Raw genomic sequence first — 12,192 nt, forward strand, 5'->3', positions numbered from 1 at the left:
GTGCCTAGCATTGTTTCTTATTGTGTTTCTTTCTTTTTCACTTTTATTGCTCTTTCTCTTTTCTTGTTGGGATCTTATTGTTTAGTTAGTCTCAAAGGATGTGTTTCAAACATAGGACTTAGGATAGATAGTTGCTTTCTTTCCTTGTTTGGTGAACCAACTTCGCTTACTAATCATCCTACCACAAACATTCATAACCTACTTCACAAAATAACTCCACTCTTTTTCTTTTCATAACATTTTCTTTTTGATTAACTTAAAGGACAAGCATACAAGTAAGAAAGGTGAAAGTGAACACTCGAGACATTAAGCTCAATAACCATTAACCTAAGCAATGAAACTTAAATACAGAATTGAAAATCCTAAGCTACCATGGAAGCATGTTCTATTTCATACATGATTTTCCTTATTTAAAGCTTTGAAAAAGGTAAAACTAAGAAGGAACTCCACCACCTTTCAATTATTGGAATGCTCATGTTCCCTTGTCTTGGGATCCTCCTTGATTACTTGAGTCTCCATTCCCATTGCGCTTCCCTATCAACTTTTTCCAGAAATCGGCATCCTCCATCTTCTTTTTTAACGCTTCCTTCTGCTGTTTCACCTTCCTCTCTTCTTGCTCTATTAAGTCCTTGCAAACTGCCTCATAACTTGGATGGCAGGGTGCAAGTTATACATATGCTCAGTCATATAGTTTAACTTAGCCTGAGTGTTTATGCTAAATTCTTCTCGATGCAGCTGCCTTCCTTCGTTGAGCATACTGAATTTGTTGAAGGCTTTCATTCGAGCTTTCTGACGTTGGTTGAGTTCTTGGAGGAGTTTGTCTTGGCTTTCTTGCCTTTCGGACACTTGACTGATGGCCTGGGTGAGCTGGGAGTAATGCTCCTGTTGTAATTCCATTTGCTGTTTCTGCCACTCTCTTTGTTGATCTATCCAACTAGAGAGTAGTTTTTCTTGATGATCCATCCTTTGAGCTTGGACATGTAGTTGTTGTTCTTGTTCCTCCATATAGATCCTTGCCATATCCTCAATGGCTCCTCGAATGTGACCCAAATTTATGTTGGTTGGGTCATAGTACCCTTCTTGATGATATTTTGTTAGTTAGGGTTCTTCTTGAAAAAGTTATTCCTCTTGTGCTTCTTTTGATGTCCTCTTCCTTAGATGGGGTCTTCTTTGTTGTTGAGCTGGAGTCACATGGGTTATTGATGAGCGGATAATTTATACGCTTTTTGGCATTGTTTTTAGTATGTTTTTAGTATGATTTAGTTAGTTTTTTGTATATTTTTATTAGTTTTTAGCTAAAATTCACTTTTCTGGACTCTACTATGAGTTTGTGTGTTTTTCTGTGATTTCAGGTATTTTCTGGCTGAAATTGAGGGTCCTGAGCAAAAATCTGATTCAGAGACTAAAAGGACTGCAGATGCTGTTGGATTCTGACCTCCCTGCACTCGAAGTGAATTTTCTGGAGCTATAGAAGCCCAATTGGCGCGCTCTCAACGGCGTTGGAAAGTAGACATCCTGGGCTTTCAAGCAATATATGATAGTCCATACTTTGCCCAAGATTTGATGGCCCAAACCGGCGTGGCAAATCAGCCTCAGAATTTCCAGCGTTTAACGCTGGAACTGGCATAAAACTTGGAGTTAAACGCCCAAACTGGCATAAAAGCTGGCGTTTAACTCCAGAAAAGGTCTCTACACAAAAATGCTTCATTGCTCAGCCCAAGCACACACTAAGTGAACCCAGAAGTGGATTTTTACGTCATTTACTCATTTCTGTATACCCTAGGTTACTAGCTGACTATTAATAGAATCTTTTGACATTGTATCTGTACCTCATGACACTTTACACGTTTCTTTGTGTACCTTCCACAGCATGAGTCTCTAAACCCCATGGTTGGGGGTGAGGAGCTCTGCTGTGTCTTGATGGATTAATGCAATTACTACTGTTTTTCATTCAATCATGCTTGCTTCCATTCTAAGATATCACTTGTTCTTAAATCGGATGAATGTGATGATCCGTGACAATCATCATCATTCTCAACTATGAACGTGTGCCTGACAACCACCTCCGTTCTACCTTAGATTAAGTAGATATCTCTTAGATTCTTTAACCGGAATCTTCGTGGTATAAGCTAGAACTGATGGCGGCATTCAAGAGAATCTGGAAGGTCTAAACCTTGTCTGTGGTATTCTGAGTAGGATTCAATGATTGAATGACTGTGACGAGCTTCAAACTCCTGAAGACGGGGCGTTAGTGACAGACGCAAAAGAATCACTGGATTCTATTCCGGCCTGATTGAGAACCGACAGATGGATAGCCGTGCCGTGACAGGGTGCGTTGAACATTTCCACTGAGAGGATGGGAGGTAGCCACTGACAACGGTGAAACCCTTGCATACAGCTTGCCATGGAAGGAGCCTTGCGTGCTTGAAGAAGAAGACAGTAGGAAAGCAGAGATTCAGAAGATGGAGCATCTCCAAAACCTCATCCTATTCTCTATCACTGCAAAACAAGTACTTATTTCATGTTCTTTTACTTTTCACAATCAATCCTGATAATTTCTGATATCCTGACTAAGATTTACAAGACAACCATAGCTTGCTTCAAGCCGACAATCTCCGTGGGATCGACCCTTACTCACGTAAGGTATTACTTGGACGACCCAGTGCACTTGCTGGTTAGTTGTGCGGAATTGTAAAAGTGTGATTGCAATTTCGTGCACCAAGTTTTTGGCGCCGTTGCCGGGGATTGTTCGAGTTTGGACAACTGACGGTTTTTCTTGTTGCTTAGATTAGGACTGTTTTATTTTTGTTGGTTTAGAGTCTTTTAGTTGAGTCTAGTTTCATATTTTAAGTTTGGTGTCAATTGCATGCTTGTGTTTTTCTTTTAATTTTCGAATTTGCATGTCCTTAGTCCCTTTTTGATCCGTAAAAATTCTAAGTTTGGTGTCCTCTTTGTGTTTTTCCCTTAAAATTTTCGAAAAATTAGTGTTTGATTTTCTAAAAAAATTCTAAGTTTGGTGTCATTTTGTTGTTTTTCTCTTTCCTCTTTTCAAAAATCAAATATGTTTCATAAAAACTTTTCAATCATATCTTTCTAATTGCTAATCTCAAGATCTTTTTTATTAACTAATTGATTCAGTTTTCAAATTGCTTTGATCTTTTTCTCTTTTAATTTTTGATTTTTTATTTTATTTTCCTTTTGTTTTTATTTCATTTTTCGGTCAATAAAAAAAAACAAAACAAAATTTATCTATTTGCAATCCATATCATTTCCCTTTATCCATTATGGACCTAAGTGGCATTGATCAGTCCAGAAGGACTCTGGGGTCATATGCTAACCCCATTACAGCTGCATATGGGAGTAGCATCTGTACACCTCCCATCAAAGCAAGCAGCTTTGAGCTAAATCCTCAACTCATTATCATAGTGCAGCAAAATTGCCAGTATTCCGGTCTTCCACAGGAAGAGCCTACTGAGTTTCTGGCACAGTTCTTACAAATTACTGACACAGTACATGATAAAGAGGTGGATCAGGATGTCTACAGACTATTACTGTTTCCATTTGCTGTAAAAGATCAAGCTAAAAGGTGGTTGAATAACCAACCTACAGCAAGCATAAAGACATGGAAACAGTTATCAGACAAATTCCTGAATCACTTTTACCCTCCAAAGAGGATGACACAGCTAAGGCTGGACATCCAAGGCTTTAAACAAGAGGATAATGAATCCCTTTATAATGCCTGGGAGAGGTATAGAGGTATGCTAAGAAAATGCCCCTCTGAAATGTTTTCAGAGTGGGTACAATTAGACATCTTCTACTATGGGCTTACAGAAAAAGCTCAGATGTCTTTAGACCACTCAGCTGGTGGATCTATACACATGAGGAAGACAATTGAAGAAGCTCAAGAGCTTATAGACACTGTTGCTAGAAACCAATATTTGTACTCTAGCAATGAGTTCTCTCCAAAAGAGGAAGTTATGACAGTAGTCACTGATCCTAATCCTCAAGAACAGATGATTGAGCTTAATCAACAATTGCTCCTGATGACAGAACAGTTAGCAGAATTTAAAGAAATGCTCCATGAAACTAAAGTTGCTAACAAGAACATAGAACTGCAGTTGAATCAAGCAAAACAGCAAATATCTAAACAGATAACAGAGGAATGTCAAGCAGTTTAACTGAGGAGTGGAAGGACACTGAATAACACTGGTCAAAGTAGCAAAAAGCCAAACAAGGAACAATTGACAGGGGATAACCAAACCACTGTTCAAAATCCCTCTGAGGACAGTAAGAGCCCAGAGAGGAATGTTATTGGCGTTCAAACGCCAGAAAGGGAGGGAAAGCTGGCGTTAAAAGCCCATTCCCAGCCCAGTTCTGGCGTTCAAACGCCAGAAAAGGGGGAAAAGTTGGCGTTAAACGCCCATTTTCCACCCAATCCTGGCGTTCAGACGCCAAGGAAGGATCAGACACCTGAGAGTGCTGACAGTAATCCCTCTAACAAGGCTTCTTCAACCACTTCTGTAAGGAATAAACCTACAGCATCTAAGGTTGAAGAATATAAGGCCAATATGCCTTATCCTCAAAAACTCCGCCAAGCGGAACAGGATAAGCAATTTGCCCGCTTTGCCGACTATCTAAGGACTCTTGAAATAAAGATTCCGTTTGCAGAGGCACTTGAGCAAATACCTTCTTATGCTAAATTCATGAAAGAAATCTTAAGTCATAAGAAGGATTGGAGAGAAACTGAAAAAGTGTTTCTCACTGAAGAATGCAGTGCAGTCATTCTAAAAAGCTTACCAGAAAAGCTTCAAGATCCAGGAAGCTTTATGCTACCATGCACATTAGAAGGTGCTTGCACCAAGACAGCCCTATGTGATCTTGGAGCAAGCATCAATCTAATACCTGCATCCACTATCAGAAAGCTTGGGTTGACTGGAGAAGTCAAACCAACCCGGATATGCCTCCAACTTGCTGATGGCTCCATTAAATATCCATCAGGCATAATAGAGGATATGATTGTCAAGGTTGGGCCATTCGCCTTTCCAACTGACTTTGTGGTGCTGGAAATGGAAAAGCACAAGAGTGCAACTCTCATTCTAGGAAGACCTTTCCTAGCAACTGGACGAACTCTCATTGATGTACAAAAAGGGGAAGTAACCCTGAGAGTCAATGAGGATGAGTTCAAGTTGAATGCTGTAAAAGCTATGCAGCATCCAGACACACCAAATGACTGCATGGGCGCTGACATTATTGACTTTTTGGTAGAAGAGGTCAATATGACTGGAAGCCTAGAATCAGAGCTTGAGGACATCTTCAAGGATGCTCCACCTGATCAAGAAGAATTAGTGGAAACAAAGGAATTTTCGAAAATTCCTCAGGAGGAGGATAAGCCTCCCAAACCTGAACTCAAACCACTACCACCATCCCTGAAGTATGCATTTCTGGGAGAAAGTGACACTTTTCCAGTGATTATAAGCTCTGCTTTAAATCCACAGGAAGAGGAAGCATTGATTCAAGTGCTAAGGACACACAAGACAGCTCTTGGGTGGTCCATAAGTGATCTTAAGGGCATTAGCCCAGCTAGATGCATGCACAAAATCCTGTTGGAGGATAATGCCAAACCAGTGGTCCAACCACAGAGGAGGCTAAATCCTGCCATGAAGGAGGTGGTGCAGAAAGAGGTCACTAAATTACTAGAGGCTGGGATTATTTATCCTATTTCTGATAGCCCCTGGGTGAGCCCTGTCCAAGTTGTCCCCAAAAAGGGAGGCATGACAGTGGTTCATAATGAAAAAAATGAACTGGTTCCTACAAGAACAGTCACAGGGTGGCGTATGTGTATTGACTACAGAAGGCTCAATACAGCCACCAGAAAGGATCATTTTCCTTTACCATTCATAGACCAAATGCTAGAAAGGCTAGCTGGTCATGATTATTATTGCTTTTTGGATGGCTATTCAGGTTACAACCAAATTGCAGTAGATCCTCAGGACCAAGAGAAAACAGCATTTACTTGCCCTTTTGGTCTGTGTAATGCTCCTGCAACCTTTCAGAGATGCATGCTATCCATCTTCTCTGATATGGTGGAGAAATTTGTTGAAGTCTTCATGGATGACTTCTCAGTATATGGAGACTCATTCAGCTCCTGTCTTAACCACCTATCACTTGTCCTGAAAAGGTGCCAAGAGACTAACCTGGTTTTAAACTGGGAAAAATGTCACTTTATGGTGACTGAAGGAATTGTCCTTGGGCACAAAATTTCAAGCAGGGGAATAGAGGTGGATAAGGCAAAGGTAGAGGTAATTGAAAAATTACCACCACCTGCCAATGTTAAGGCAATCAGAAGCTTTCTGGGGCATGCAGGATTCTACAGAAGGTTTATAAAGGATTTTTCGAAAATTGCAAAACCTTTGAGTAACCTGCTAGCTGCTGACACACCATTTGTGTTTGACACACAGTGTCTGCAGGCATTTGAGACCCTGAAAGCTAAGCTGGTCACAGCACCAGTCATCTCTGCACCAGATTGGACATTACCATTTGAACTAATGTGTGATGCCAGTGACCATGCCATTGGTGCAGTGTTGGGACAGAGGCATAATAAGCTTCTGCATGTCATTTATTATGCCAGCCGTGTTCTAAATGACGCACAGAAGAATTACACAACCACAGAAAAAGAGTTACTTGCAGTGGTCTATGCCATTGACAAGTTTAGATCTTATCTAGTGGGATCCAATGTGGTTGTGTACACTGACCATGCTGCTCTTAAATACTTACTCACAAAGCAGAATTCAAAACCCAGGCTTATAAGATGGGTGTTGCTTCTGCAAGAGTTTGATATAGAAATAAGAGACAGAAAAGGGACAGGGAACCAAGTAGCTGATCATCTGTCCTGAATAGAACCAGTAGCTGGGGCGTCCCTCCCTTCTACTGAGATCTCTGAGACTTTCCCAGATGAGCAACTCTTTGCCATTCAGGAAGCTCCATGGTTTGCAGATATTGCAAATTATAAAGCTGTGAGGTTCATACCCCAGGAGTACAGCAGAATGCAAAGAAAGAAATTAATTTCAGATACCAAGTACTACCTATGGGATGAACCATATCTCTTTAAGAGATGTCAGACGGAATGATCCGCAGATGTGTACCCAGAGAAGAAGCACAAAGGATCCTATGGCATTGCCATGGATCACAGTATGGAGGACATTTTGGAAGTGAGCGAACAGCCACTAAAGTCCTCCAATGTGGCTTCTACTGGCCTACTCTCTATAAAGATTCCCGAGAGTTTGTACGTAACTGTGACAGTTGCCAAAGAGCTGGTAACTTGCCTCACGGATATGCCATGCCTCAACAAGGGATATTAGAGATAGAATTGTTTGATGTATGGGGCATTGACTTCATGGGGCCATTCCCACCATCATACTCAAACACTTACATTCTGGTGGCAGTGGACTATGTATCTAAGTGGGTAGAAGCAATTGCTACACCCACTAATGATACCAAGACCGTGCTGAAATTCCTCCAGAAACACATCTTCAGCAGGTTTGGTGTTCCCAGAGTACTAATCAGTGACGGGGGCACTCATTTCTACAATAGACAGCTATACTCTGCTATGGTTAGATATGGAATTAGCCACAAAGTGGCAACTCCGTATCATCCACAGACAAATGGGCAAGCTGAAGTCTCTAACAGAGAGCTAAAAAGAATCCTGGAACGGACTGTGATAGCCCGAAGAAAGGATTGGGCAAAGAGCTTGGATGATGCTCTGTGGGCATACAGAACAGCATTCAAGACTCCTATAGGAACCTCTCCATACCAACTGGTGTATGGGAAGGCCTGTCATCTGCCCGTGGAACTGGAACATAAAGCCTATTGGGCAACCAGATTCCTAAACATGGATGCTCAGTTAGCTGGTGAAAAAAGATTGCTCCAGCTAAATGAACTAGAGGAGTTCAGACTCAATGCCTTTGAAAATGCAAAAATTTATAAGGAAAAGGCAAAGAAGTGGCATGACAAGAAGTTTTCAACCAGAGTCTTTGAGCCAGGACAAAAAGTTCTGCTCTTCAACTCTAGGCTCTGATTATTTCCAGGAAAACTTAAATCCCGGTGGAGGGGTCCGTATGTGATTACAGGAGTGTCACCATATGGATATGTTGAGCTTCAGGATACTGATTCTGACAAAAAGTTCATTGTTAATGGACAGAGAATCAAGCATTATCTTGAAAGCAATTTTGAGCAGGAATGCTCAAAACTGAGACTTGAGTGATTCTCAGTAAAAGTCCAACTAAAGACAGTAAAGAAGCGCTTGCTGGGAGGCAACCCAGTCATTAGCAGGTTATATGTTTTGTTTTTACAAAGGCAAGTATCAAAAATGAAGGAATTCACAGAGTTACAGAAGGATTCAGCTCAAAAAGCAGAGAAAAAGAGCTTACTGGCGAAAAAACGCCAGTAAGGGGCATTTTGGGCGTTAAACGCCAGAATGGGCACCATTCTGGGCGTTTAACGCCAGTAAAGGTGCCATTTTGGGCGTTAAACGCCAGAATGGGCACCATTCTGGGCGTTTAACGCCATCCTGGGTGTTTTAGAAAAACGCCCAGTGATAAAGGAATTCTGGCGTTTAACGCCAGCCAGGGCACCTGGCTGGGCGTTAAACGCCCAAAAGGGGCAACAAATGGGCGTTAAACGCCAGAATGGGTGCCATTCTGGGCGTTTAACGCCAGAAAGGTGGGGGGACCAAGATTTTGTTTTCAAATCAAATATTTTCAAACTTTCCTTTTCTTACCCATACTTTTCTACATAAATGCATCTCAACCTTTCATCATTCACTTTCAAATTTTCAAAAATCCAAAATCATTCTTCAAATCTCTCAAATCAATCCCAAATCTTGTTCAAAAACTCACCCTTCTCTCAAATTCTTTCCATATCTTCTCAAATCTTCTTTCAAATTTTTCTTTTTTTTCGAAATCTCTCCTCCCCACTTCATAAATACACGTTTGGCCCCCTAATTCCCCCACACCATTCGAATTTGCTCTTCTCTTCTCTCCCTTCTTTCCTTTCTTTTGCTTGAGGACAAGCAAACCTCTAAGTTTGGTGTGCTTTTCCGTGATCACTAAGCCAAGATTCACCAAGATCATGGCTCCTAAGGGAAAACAAACCAATTTAAGAGGAAAGAAAGAAAACAATCCAAAGAATCTTTGGAATCAAGAGAAGTTCTTAACCAAAGAACATGAAGACCATTATCACAAAATAATGGGTCTGAGGTCAGTGATCCCGGAAGTTAAATTTGATCTGAAAGAAGATGAATATCCGGGGATCCAAGAGCAAATTCGAAACAGAGGATGGGAAGTTCTAACCAATCCTGAGATAAAGGTTGGAAGGAATATGGTTCAGGAATTCTACTCAAATCTGTGGCTAACAGATAAGCAGAGAATGACTGGAACTGCTTACCATACCTACAGAACCATGGTCAGAGGGAAAGTTATGTACTTCCATCTAGACAAAATAAGAGAAATATTTAAATTGCCTCAACTGCAAGATGATCCTGAATCCTTTAATAGGAGAATGGTGAGAGCAGATAAAGGGTTGGATCAAGTTCTAGAGGACATATGCCTCCCTAGAACTAAGTGGATAACCAATTCTAAGGGTGTCCCAAACCAACTCAAGAGGGGAGACCTCAAACCAATTGCAAGAGGTTGGCTAGACTTTATTGGGCGTTCCATATTGCCCACTAGCAACCGTTCTGAGGTCACTATCAAGAGAGCAGTAATGATTCATTGCATTATGCTTGGAAAAGAAGTGGAGGTTCATCATGTGATTGCTTGTGAGATCTACACAATTGCAAATAAAAATTCCACTGAAGCCAAATTGGCTTACCCAAGCTTGATCTCCTTGCTCTGTAAAGAGGCTGGGGTAAAGATGGGAGTAGATGAATTCATACCCATTGAACATCCAATCACCAAGAAGTCAATGGAAGGACAAATGCAAGACAACTCTATCAAAAGGAGGGCGCAGGAGTTCCTCCCTGAATTTCCTAAAATTGACTACTGGACCAGCCTAGAAGCATCTATCATCAAGTTACAAGAAACTATGGAGCAACTGAAGGAAGAACAGCAGAATCAGAACTGCATGCTCTGCAAATTGCTGAAGGAGCAAGAGAAGCAGGGGCGTGAACTCCAAGAGTTGAAACACCAAAAGCTCTCATCTCAAGTTGAGGGAGCATCCACTTCTCAAAATCAAGGTTGTTGAGTCCTAACTCTGTGAAAACCTCTATCATTAGGAGCCTATTTAAAATTTTTTGTTTTCTATTTTTTATTTTCTAGTCTCATCTTATATCTATTTTTGAGTCTTGTTCTTAATTCATAATTAATAAAATTTAAAATTCATGTCCTAAAGCTATGAATGTCCTATTAATCCATCACCTCTCTTAAATGAAAAATGCTTTAATCACAAAAGAACAAGAAGTACAGAATTTCGAAATTTATCCTTGAAACTAGTTGAATTAGTTTGATGTGGTGACAATACTTTTTGTTTTCTGAATGAATGCCTGAACAGTGCATATGTCTCTTGAATTTGTTGTTTTGAGAATGTTAAAAATTGTTGGCTCTTGAAAGGATGAGGAAAAAGAGAACTGTTATTGAGGATCTAAAAAAATCATTTAATTGATTCTTGAAGCAAGAAAAAGCAGTGGATACAAAAAAAAAATTTCGAAAAAAAAAGAGAGAAAGAGAGAAAAAGAAAAAGAAAGAAATAAAGTTGTGATCCAAGGCAAAAAGAGTGTGCTTAAGAACCCTGGACACCTCTAATTGGGGACTCTAGCAAAGCTGAGTCACAATCTGAAAGGGTTCACCCAATTATGTGTCTGTGGCATGTATGTATCCGGTGGTAATACTGGAAGACAAAGTGCTTTGGGCCACAGCCAAGACTCATACACTAGTTATGTTCAAGAATCATTATGCTTAACTAGGAGAATCAATAACATTATCTGAGTTCTGAGTTCTTATAGATGCCAATCATTCTGAACTTCAAAGGATAGAGTGAGATGCCAAAACTGTTCGGAAGCAAAAAGCTACTAGTCCCGCTTATCTAATTGGAGCTAAGTTTCCTTGATATTTTGGAGTCTATAGTATATTCTCTTCTTTTTATCCTATTTTGATTTTCAGTTGCTTGGGGACAAGCAACAATTTAAGTTTGGTGTTGTGATGAGCGGATAATTTATACGCTTTTTGGCATTGTTTTTAGTATATTTTTAGTATGATTTAGTTAGTTTTTAGTATATTTTTATTAGTTTTTAGCTAAAATTCACTTTTCTGGACTTTACTATGAGTTTGTGTGTTTTTCTGTGATTTCAGGTATTTTCTGGCTGAAATTGAGGGTCCTGAGCAAAAATCTGATTCAGAGACTGAAAAGGACTGCAGATGCTGTTGGATTCTGACCTCCCTACACTCAAAGTGGATTTTCTGGAGCTATAGAAGCCCAATTGGCGCGCTCTCAACGGCGTTGGAAAGTAGACATTCTGGGCTTTCCAGCAATATATGATAGTCCATACTTTGCCCAAGATTTGATGGCCCAAACCGGCGTGGCAAATCAGCCTCAGAATTTCCAGCGTTTAACGCTGGAACTGGCATAAAACTTGGAGTTAAACGCCCAAACTGGCATAAAAGCTGGCGTTTAACTCCAGAAAAGGTCTCTACACGAAAATGCTTCATTGCTCAGCCCAAGCACACACTAAGTGGACCCAGAAGTGGATTTTTACGTCATTTACTCATTTCTGTATACCCTAGGTTACTAGCTGACTATTAATAGAATCTTTTGACATTGTATCTGTACCTCATGACACTTTACACGTTTCTTTGTGTACCTTCCATAGCACGAGTCTCTAAACCCCATGGTTGGGGGTGAGGAGCTCTGCTGTGTCTTGATGGATTAATGCAATTACTACTGTTTTTCATTCATTCATGCTTGCTTCCATTCTAAGATATCACTTGTTCTTAAATCGGATGAATGTGATGATCCGTGACAATCATCATCATTCTCAACTATGAACGTGTGCCTGACAACCACCTCCGTTCTACCTTAGATTAAGTAGATATCTCTTAGATTCTTTAACCGGAATCTTCGTGGTATAAGCTAGAACTGATGGCGGCATTCAAGAGAATCCGGAAGGTCTAAACCTTGTCTGTGGTATTTTGAGTAGGATTC

The sequence above is a fragment of the Arachis hypogaea genome, chromosome 6, assembly GCF_003086295.3.
Source record: "Arachis hypogaea cultivar Tifrunner chromosome 6, arahy.Tifrunner.gnm2.J5K5, whole genome shotgun sequence".
Classification (NCBI taxonomy): domain Eukaryota; kingdom Viridiplantae; phylum Streptophyta; class Magnoliopsida; order Fabales; family Fabaceae; genus Arachis; species Arachis hypogaea.